This window comes from Cornus florida, unplaced genomic scaffold (genome assembly GCF_030987335.1).
Source record: "Cornus florida cultivar Cherokee Brave unplaced genomic scaffold, ASM3098733v1 CherokeeBrave_3.0.0_Hap2_Chr02, whole genome shotgun sequence".
In the NCBI taxonomy this organism is placed as follows: Eukaryota; Viridiplantae; Streptophyta; class Magnoliopsida; order Cornales; family Cornaceae; genus Cornus; species Cornus florida.
Genome location: NW_026775572.1, coordinates 85,826,430 through 85,835,906, shown reverse-complemented (window position 1 = coordinate 85,835,906; position 9,477 = coordinate 85,826,430).

Below are 9,477 nucleotides of genomic sequence, written 5' to 3'. Positions count from 1 at the left end.
GGAGTAATTCATTCACCTCGGACCCTGAGTGTCTGGCTCGGCAAACCTCCCCTCAGGCTCAGCGCCGGGGAGTAATTCATTTGCCTCGGACCCTGAGTGTCCGGCTCGAAAAACCTCCCCTCAGGCTCAGCGCCGGGGAGTAATTCATTCGCCTCAGACCCTGAGTGTCCTGCTCGGCAAACCTCCCTTCAGGCTCAGCGCCGAAGAGTAATTCATTCGCCTCGGACCCTAAGTGTCCGGCTCAACAAACCTTACTCTCACGCTCATATTTACTGATTCTAAGTTCGGTAATCTAAGCCACGAGATTGTCCCACATCGAAAAACTACAAGGAGAAACAAGTATAAATATACTTGCTTCACACAAATTCATTTCAAGAAGGGTTCCCTTGACGGTTAAATCAGCAAAGGAAAAAACAATCCTCTATTGTCAGATAAACCGTTAAAGGAGATCTCCTCTTCACATCTTATTTATTTTGCTTCGGACAAAAACAGATAAGGAACCCTCAGGCAGGGTATTTTTTTAAAAAAAAAAAAAAAAAAATCTCATCCAAAAGAGTTTGTGCAATATCAAAAGCATACAAGCATACTCAGTCGATACAGAATAAAAGTGACACAGCTTAAGAAACAAGGTTATATCATTCATGTTTATCATTCGCCTCAGTTGTTTCATTACAAAAAAAAAAAAAAAAAAAAGGTTACTCGATCCTACTTCCTCTTCGGATCAAACAGGGGCAGATTCGAAGGCATCTACCACAGCTGGACTTGCAGGTGGAGGATTTGATGGGCCAGTTGCAGGAGTAGAGACACTTGGAGCTAAAGGGACCTCAGGGTGAGCTTTCACCATCTCAACGAAAAGAACTTCACTTCCTGAGCCTTCGGACCCTCATCATAAAGGAAAGACACTCCCATATAAGCATCAAAAGTCTCGGGATTTGTTGTTTTTTCCCCTAAACCTTGATTGAAGTCGAACCTGAAGGCCTTGGCGCTAGATAAGCGCACCAAATTGGAGTAGCGACCTTGCATCTGCCTCCCGGCAATGATGCAGGTGCTAAGGGCATCATTCAAACGCTAGACTTCAGCTTCCAGCGATTCCACTTTTGCATCAGAAGCAGCCGGACGCTTCTTATAAACATCCCGAGCCTCATATGCAATTTATGCATTGGCAATGGCATGGGATGCCTTCTTCTCAGAATTGCTGAGATCTTTCTCCAGTTTCTTAATAGAAAGAGACTGAGCCTCAGTAGTGGCACAAAGGGCCATAGTGTGATACAAGCCCTGCATCATCAGACAATAAAAATAGTAAGGTAAACAAAATGGATAAGAAAGTTAAAAGAGCAGAAGGGAGAGCAAACCTCTATAGCTCGAATGGGTGCAGATGGAAGCAACTGTTCCAATCCCATTTTGCCAGTGCAGCGGATGGGTCGGTAATCATGGAATCACCAGAGTGAAGCACCGATTTATCAGCTCTTGAGAAAGAGGGCGTCCAAGGTGCCTCGGTCTCAGCCAAAACATATGTTCTGACCTCTTCCTCAGGGTCAGTTTCTTCAGCCTTTTTTCCTTTGCTCTTAGAAGGAGCCTTATTCTTACCAGAGGAAGGTGGGTTGGACTTAGTCTTCTTTAAAGGAGGCTCGTCAACCTCAGTCTCGTGCTCATTTGATCTAATAATTATCAGAGGCCGATCCTCAGTAGCTTTCTTCTTTAGGGCTTTAGCCCTCTGTTTTTCTTCCTCAGTCATTGGGAAGGTATCAAAAGAAGGAAGTGAAAGGTCCATGATGTCTGCAGCTACAGCTCTGGAAGCAATTTCCTTAAGGTTTGCCGAGGTAAGCAAATCCTCAACAGAGGGGGGATCGCACCAAACTTGCTTTTCAAGGAAGGGAGTCATTTTTTGGCAGCAGAAGAAGGAAATGTCACTGAAATAAGACCAAGAAATTCATAAATACACCGAAAAAGTAAGACTCGACATGGGAAACAACCAGAACAATTTTTATGAAGAGATAGGGCATATTCTATACCTAATTTCCCAAACTTGCGTGGGATTGGGAGCTTGCTCGATTGAGATATAGCCCATTTCCCTTTAACGATTATCATCCGCTTTTTCCACTTCTTTTCAGAGGAAGGGAGTTTTGTACATATCCTCTAGTGCAAAGGAGAAGTAAAATAAAAGCGGCTAGGTTCGGTTCCGTGCTTGGAAATAGCATAAGTAATCAGCAAATCAGTAAGAGTCAAATCAAGACTCTCCAGCCTTCGGCGAACTAGGAGTGCCGAGATTATTCGGAAGAAGTTAGGGTTTACTTATAGGGGTGCAATCCTTAATTTATTAAAAACTAGATGATAAAAAGGGTAAAGGGAGAACCGAAGGGCGTTGAGATGCCCAACAGAAAGAAGCAACTCGTCATCGCCAACGCCCTCGCCGGCACAAAAATCAAAGCCCTTGGGATATTCTACAATTTCTACATCCTCGGGAATCTCAAAATCCTCCATTGTGGATTCAATGGAAAACTTAATACGACGAACAGATAAGATTGCATTTTTCTCTTCTTAGTAAAAATGCTATCCGACCCATAGGCGGACGTCTCAACCGGAAGTGAGGAAACATCTGGCTGATTGGCCGAGTCATCTGCAGATCTAGGGAAGCCAGAAACCCTAGAAGGAGGAACCCTAATGAGGTTGGGGGAAGACGAAGTTGTGGACTCTGAATCCACGATTTCTACATGTTCAAGAGAAGTCGAAGTATTCATAATGCAAGATTGAAAGAAGAAGTTCAAGGACTAACCTGGAGATACGAGAATGTGAAGAACGCAATGAACGAAACAAGCGCGGAAGTAAGTCTTGAAGAAGTCCTTGAGTCAGAATAACGATAGACACAAATGGAAACGCCTCATGCGAAAGTGGCAACTATACAACTTCAATTCCCTTTTAATTAGGAGCCGTAGTCCAATTAAAGAGGAATTGGGGGCAAAGTGTAGAAGGAAAAAATCCCTTCCAATAAAATTACTCCACGTCATCTCAGATGCAAATCTGTCTTCCAAAGGCCCGTCACATTCAAGCCCAAATTGAGTGTATTCTCAGCCCAGGGTCTCAGTTATCAGCCCTTTAGACCTTTATCCAGGCGGATCAGAAGTGTATCAAGCCATTCGCTAATATCAAGCATACGGCCCATTATTCAAAGCCCAGCCAGTTATGAAGAAATCCTGCTAATAGGAGGATTTACCATGGAAGGAAATTTTACACAAGGCAAGTTCTGTGCATAGAAAATTCTTCAATGGAAAGAACTCTAATTGTAAAGAAAGTTATACATAGAAAGGATTGGAGGACAAGCAATGCGAGTCCTACCATAATTCAACTATCTTTTGTGTATAAATAGAGGCTAAGACCTCCAATAAAAGGATCCCAAAATCATCCAAGCAATTCTATACTTCTCTATACATTGTTCTTGTTTATTTTTACTATTCTTGAGTGTGTTGTATTATTTTCTCTCGATCGTAATTGGTTGAGCGAAATTTTGCACTTACACCTACCTTTTTACTAAGAGTCCCTTTATTCAACTTATGAACTACCCTATTCCATAACCTTTGACACTAAACTAAATAAAAACCTATCTATGTATTGATGTAGCAAAAACTGCATATCTTGAATAATGTGGGTTTGTTTTGCCGGACCGGTGACCCAATGGTGGTAACACTGGGCTTTTTGCGCTTTGGGCAGTGTTAGATGCTCTTTCCTTTTAATCCTAGTGTCGCTAAAGTTTCCTTTGTGTGTCTTTCCCTTTTTACTCTCTATGTTTTCCTTTTTTGTCTCTTGTTTCCTCTGTTTACCTTGCTTTTTCTATCTTTAGCCATGGCTCCAGTCTTCTTGCTTTTCCACGACTGGTCAACCGGTTGTGAACGAGGTGTTTCTTCTTTTTGGTCGTGCTTATGGCCTATGGCAAGAATTTGGTGAGGGGGTTTTCAATTGTTCGTCGTGATCGGAGCTGGGTTTATGTTGCTGATTGCAATTTCACTGCCGGCGGTTCACCGGTGCAATCTCTTTTCTTTCCATCTCAGTTTTCACGTCAACTGATGTATAAAAATTATGGGACATGGATTGGTGCTCCAATTTTGCTAGGACAGGGCATTAGCCATGTAATACCCCGTAATTTTAAAGAATGTATTTAAATTAATTTTGTGTTAGGTTAATTAATTTTATTTATTTGTGCATACTACATTATTATATTAAGTTCATTGAATTGTGCATGTAAATTAATTGTGTATGTTCAAATAAGTAAATTTGTTCATGTAATTATGCATGTATTCTTATTAATAATTTTATTTGTTGGTTATGCTTATATTAATCATTATTAGTTAAGTAAAGTATTATATTTGTGTTATATAGTATTATGATGATATAATGTAGTATTTTGTAATAATAATAATTATATTAGTTTAATAATAATAATAATAATAATAATAATATAAATAATAATAATTATAAAAGTTTTATTAATAATAATATTAGTAATAATAATATTAGTATTAAATCAAGGTGATGATGAAAAATTAAATACTAGGATAGAATTTCATTTATTATGGTAGAATGGTGGATCAAATATCTTGATTAAGATAGCATTGTCTTAAAGCCATATAGGTAGGAATATGAGAAATGGGTGAGAAGTTATTATAAATTAGATATTTGTATTATATATATTATATAAGTTTATATATATATATTAGTAGCCAACTTACTCTAAAGGCAACTTACTTAAGTTAGAAAGCTTAAACATTCTAGTGAGCTATTTTATAAGAGTGAAAGGAAAAGAGAAAGAGAAAGAAGCTTGGACCGGTGTAGGCGATTTTACCCGACTACGCGCAACCGGCGGATTTATTTTAATCCAAAAAGGCAAGTTATTATCTATTTTTCCCCTTTGAATCCATAAATTATTCATTTAATTTATTTCGGGTTTTTAGAGACTAGAAACCATGCTAGGAGTTGCAATAAATTATTTTTAGTTTATTAAAATATTGTGTTTTAATTATTAAAGAGGTTAGTTATTTATTTATTAGCCTATGTAATTAAAATATAGCTGAAAATAATTAAATAAGGCTTTAGGGATTTTTCTAGAATTTTCTAGATTTTTTCGGGGCTTTTCTGCAATTTCCGGCGAGCCTCCGGCGAGGATTCCGGTCGCCGACAGTGGGGAAGACAACCGGAGTAATCCGGTGTGAGGCAGCGCACAAGGGTTCCCATGCGCTTACATCAGCAGCCGTTGGATTAACTTTTGACCACTAGATTGATTCTATGTAGCATGGTGTACAATAATAGCATACGCGCACTTCAGGGACCATTGGATTAAAGGATGATCATTAAGATCAATCCAGTGTAGCGCGCCCACATAGAAACGGTACAACTGACCAACCAGAACACGCCACGTCAGCAGGAACCATTAATGCGCGCGTGGCAGCGCGTGCGCGCGCGTGGCTGATGCCAGACGCGCGTAGAGGCGCGTGTGCGCGCGTGAGAGGGTGGAAAACATAGGGCTGGGCGTGGGGAAGCTTAGGGCGGCGCGTGAGGGGCCCTGTCAGCTGCTGGAAATTACCAGAATACCCCTAGGCCTGTTTTGTAATTTCCAGAACCTTAAACTTGCACTTGTGGGCCTATGGTTGGTACTTACGGGTTTAACGGGACATTAAATTATTATTTTATTAACCGTTAGTTATTATTATGTCCGATTAATATTTTTAAATATTAATTGTATCGTTTTCAATACAAATCACCATTAAACGGATGTAGTTAATTTAATGACATTGTTAATCATTAATTGTGTTATTATTTTATTAAACAGTATTAAATCATTAATGTTAAAATTAAATGATTACATGGTTTTAATTCAAATAAATTGTCCGTTATACATTGCAGGATTATTTATGTTGTTAATGATATACAAATCATGATTATTATGCTGTGTGCATTTCAGGAAATAAATGGACTGTTTAATTATGTCGCATTTATATTATATGGATGTGTTGCCATATAGAACCATGTGAGCTGGCTAATAAGTTTAGACTCATTTATACCTTATGCATTCGTTGCGATAGACAGATGTGTGGCTGTCGGGGTATGTGGTTTAATATTATTGGCATGTGTTGCCTAATTGACATACTCGGTATATTTATTAATATTATTGGCATGTGTTGCCTAATTGACATTCTCGGTATATTTCTTAATATTGTTGGCATGTGTTGCCTAATTTATATGCTCAGTATATTCATCAGTACTTTGCGAGGTGTTATCACTGTGTAGTTCGTTATAGTCTGTGTTGTCAGTACCGTGCACCATGTATAATAGCTGATTTCCCGGGTAGGGAAAGGCGACACTTAACCACCTAGTGTGAGTCTAAGTGATCACCGTCTATTCTGGTTGAGGTCATGTTATACATCGGATAGTTCCCGTAGGATGTATACAGATATAGTACTCATCCGATTCATAATGATTAATTTATTTGATTATCTGATTTGGGTCATAGTAGAGAGGACTTGCTCGTGGGGTTGACCCACCATTGTTGTTATTTCAGGATACGGTCAGTATCCGTTTCAAGGCTGAGATTAGCAGTGTGGGACCATCATCCGAACTCATCTACTCTTACGATCCAGTGCAGGGTAGAAGTTTTATGTAATACTTCAGTTTCAGTTTTTATTTACTTTTGACGTTGAACTCTCAGGGTTATATTTAGGGATCCCTGACGTAGGATTTCCAAGTTGTAATGAAGTACTGTATTAAATCAAGGATGGATGGATGTTGTATTATTTAATGTTTCTTTCCTGTCTAAATTCTTTTATTTCCATCATTTTGTATTCCATGCTTGTATATTGCCAATTGTTTTTGATATCCCTCGTTTTTCGTGTATAAGCCTGATCAACTTATGCGTGGAAAATGTGGGGGTGTTACAGTTGGTATCAGAGCATTCCAGGTTCGAGTGTCTTAGGGATCTGTGATTACTATACTTCCGCGTTGTGTATTCTGATAATTAGAGCCTAAATATTAGGGTTCTTTGTATTCTTTTAGTCGGTCCATTATAATGTACTGACGTTAGATTTTTCTGCATTTAAAAGAAGGATGTCTCGGCGTGGGACAAGGAATGCGAACCGTCATCGCAGTATTTCCCCAACTCAAAATGAGAATCAGGAATTTTCTCCTCAAGTTGCTGATATCATTACACGAGCTGTGGCAGCAGGAGTAGCATCTGCTCTACGAAACCAGCAACCTCCTCCGATAGTACCTGATCCTGAACCAGTGGCACAGCCAATGTCATGGGACAAAGTTCGTCACTCGTTCATCCGGGGAAATCCACCGACATTTGCGGGGTCCACAGATGTCTTGTTAGCATATCAGTGGAAACAGGAGAGCGAGCGTCATCTTCGGATGGTAATCTGTACCGAAGTGCAGAAACAGATGCTGGCTACGTTTATGCTGATAGGCAATGCATTGCAGTGGTGGGAGTCTATTACTACTGTCGAAGACAGGACCAGATTGACGTATGCTGAATTTCAGACTCGCTTTGATGACAAGTATTTTCCTATGTCAGTAAGATCAGCGATGAAGACTGAATTTCTGGATCTGCAACAGGAAGATATGACTGTGGCTAAGTATGAACAGAAGTTCATTAATTTGTCATTATTTGCACCAGAGGAGGTCAATACGGAAGAAAAGAAGCGAGACCGCTTTGTGAAGGGGTTGATATGGCCGATTAAAGTGGTGATCTTAGGTAGTCCGGCATATACTACTTATATCCAGGTGGTTAATGCCGCCTTACAGCACTGCCAGATGAGGAGTGATTACCGGAAGTCCAAGGGAGATAAGCGGACTAACCGAGACTACCAGACAGTGGAGAAAGGAAGCAACAGTGGTGCCAAGTCCAATGATAGGGGCAGATTTCAAGGACATCAACCTTGGAAGAAAAACAAAGGAAACCTAGATGTGCAGAGGGATGGAGTCCCTAATCAGGGTAGACAAGGCGGGATACCTCAGACCGGACAGGAACAGTGGTCGGGAAATCAACAGAGAAGGCAGGCAGGTCCTTTTACGGGACGTTGTTATCATTGTAGAGAGATTGGGCATCCGGCCAAGATGTGTCCCAAAGCTAAGCAGGGACAGTATGGGCAGCCGAGACCTAATCAGCCGTTACCTCTACCGGCCCCACCGATGCCACGTGGGCAAGTTCAAAAAGTTCCGGCACTTCCAGCACCACCATTTCCTCCGGGACAACCTCCACAGCAATTGCATCATGGCAGAGTTTATAACTTTATGCCACATAATGCGCAGGCTCCTCAGGCTATTGAGGGTATGTTTTCTATACATGGTAGAACTGCTCGTATACTGTTTGACACTGGTGCATCACATTCTTTTGTGTCTAGATCTTTTGTTATCTTATCTGGTATGACGACTCAGTTATGTGACCAACCTCTTAATATTTATACACCATTGGGAGTTGGCGCAATTTTACGAGAGTATAGCGGTGATATCCTTATAGATATGGGCCGACTTCGATTTCTTGCAAATTTGTTAGTGTTAGATATGCATTCGTATGATGTTATACTTGGGATGGACTGGTTATCTCAGTACCATGCTCAGGTTAACTGTTACGAAAAGTCTATTGTATTTTCCATACCAGGACAGGAGATGTATCTTCTTGTTGTACCACAACCTGATAGAGGGCCTAGCACTTATTTATTCGTTCTTGAGGAGGACTCACAGGAAGCGACTGCGGTATCTCTTGACAGCATCCCGGTAGTACAGGAATTTCAGGATGTATTCCAGGAAATTCCAGGCTTGCCACCGAGTCGAGAGATAGACTTCGTTATTGATTTAGCTCCAGGCACTACGCCTATTGCTAAGGTGCCGTACAGAATGGCACCAGTGGAGATGCGAGAGTTGAAAGATCAAATTCAACAGTTGCTCAGCCAGGGATTTATTCGCAGAAGTACTTCACCATGGGGAGCACCAGTACTATTTGTCAAGAAGAAGGATGGATCTCTTCGTCTTTGTATTGATTACAGAGAACTGAACAAGGTCACTGTTCGCAACAAGTACCCGTTGCCCAGAATTGATGACCTGTTTGATCAGTTGAAGGGAGCTACTTACTTCTCAAAGATCGATTTGAGGTCTGGTTATCATCAGCTACGAGTCAGAGAACAAGATGTTCCAAAGACAGCATTCCTCACAAGGTACGGATCTTATGAGTTTCGTGTTATGCCTTTCGGTTTAACGAACGCTCCAGCTGTCTTTATGGACTTGATGAACAGAGTATTCAGAGAATACTTAGATCAGTTTGTCATTGTTTTCATTGATGATATTCTGGTTTACTCTAAGTCGGAGAAGGACCATGCCAGACATTTACGCACAGTATTGCAGACACTTCGAGAACATCAGTTGTTTGCAAAGTTTGAGAAGTGTGAATTTTGGCAGAAAGAGGTCAAATTTCTGGGACATGTAGTGTCAGAAGAA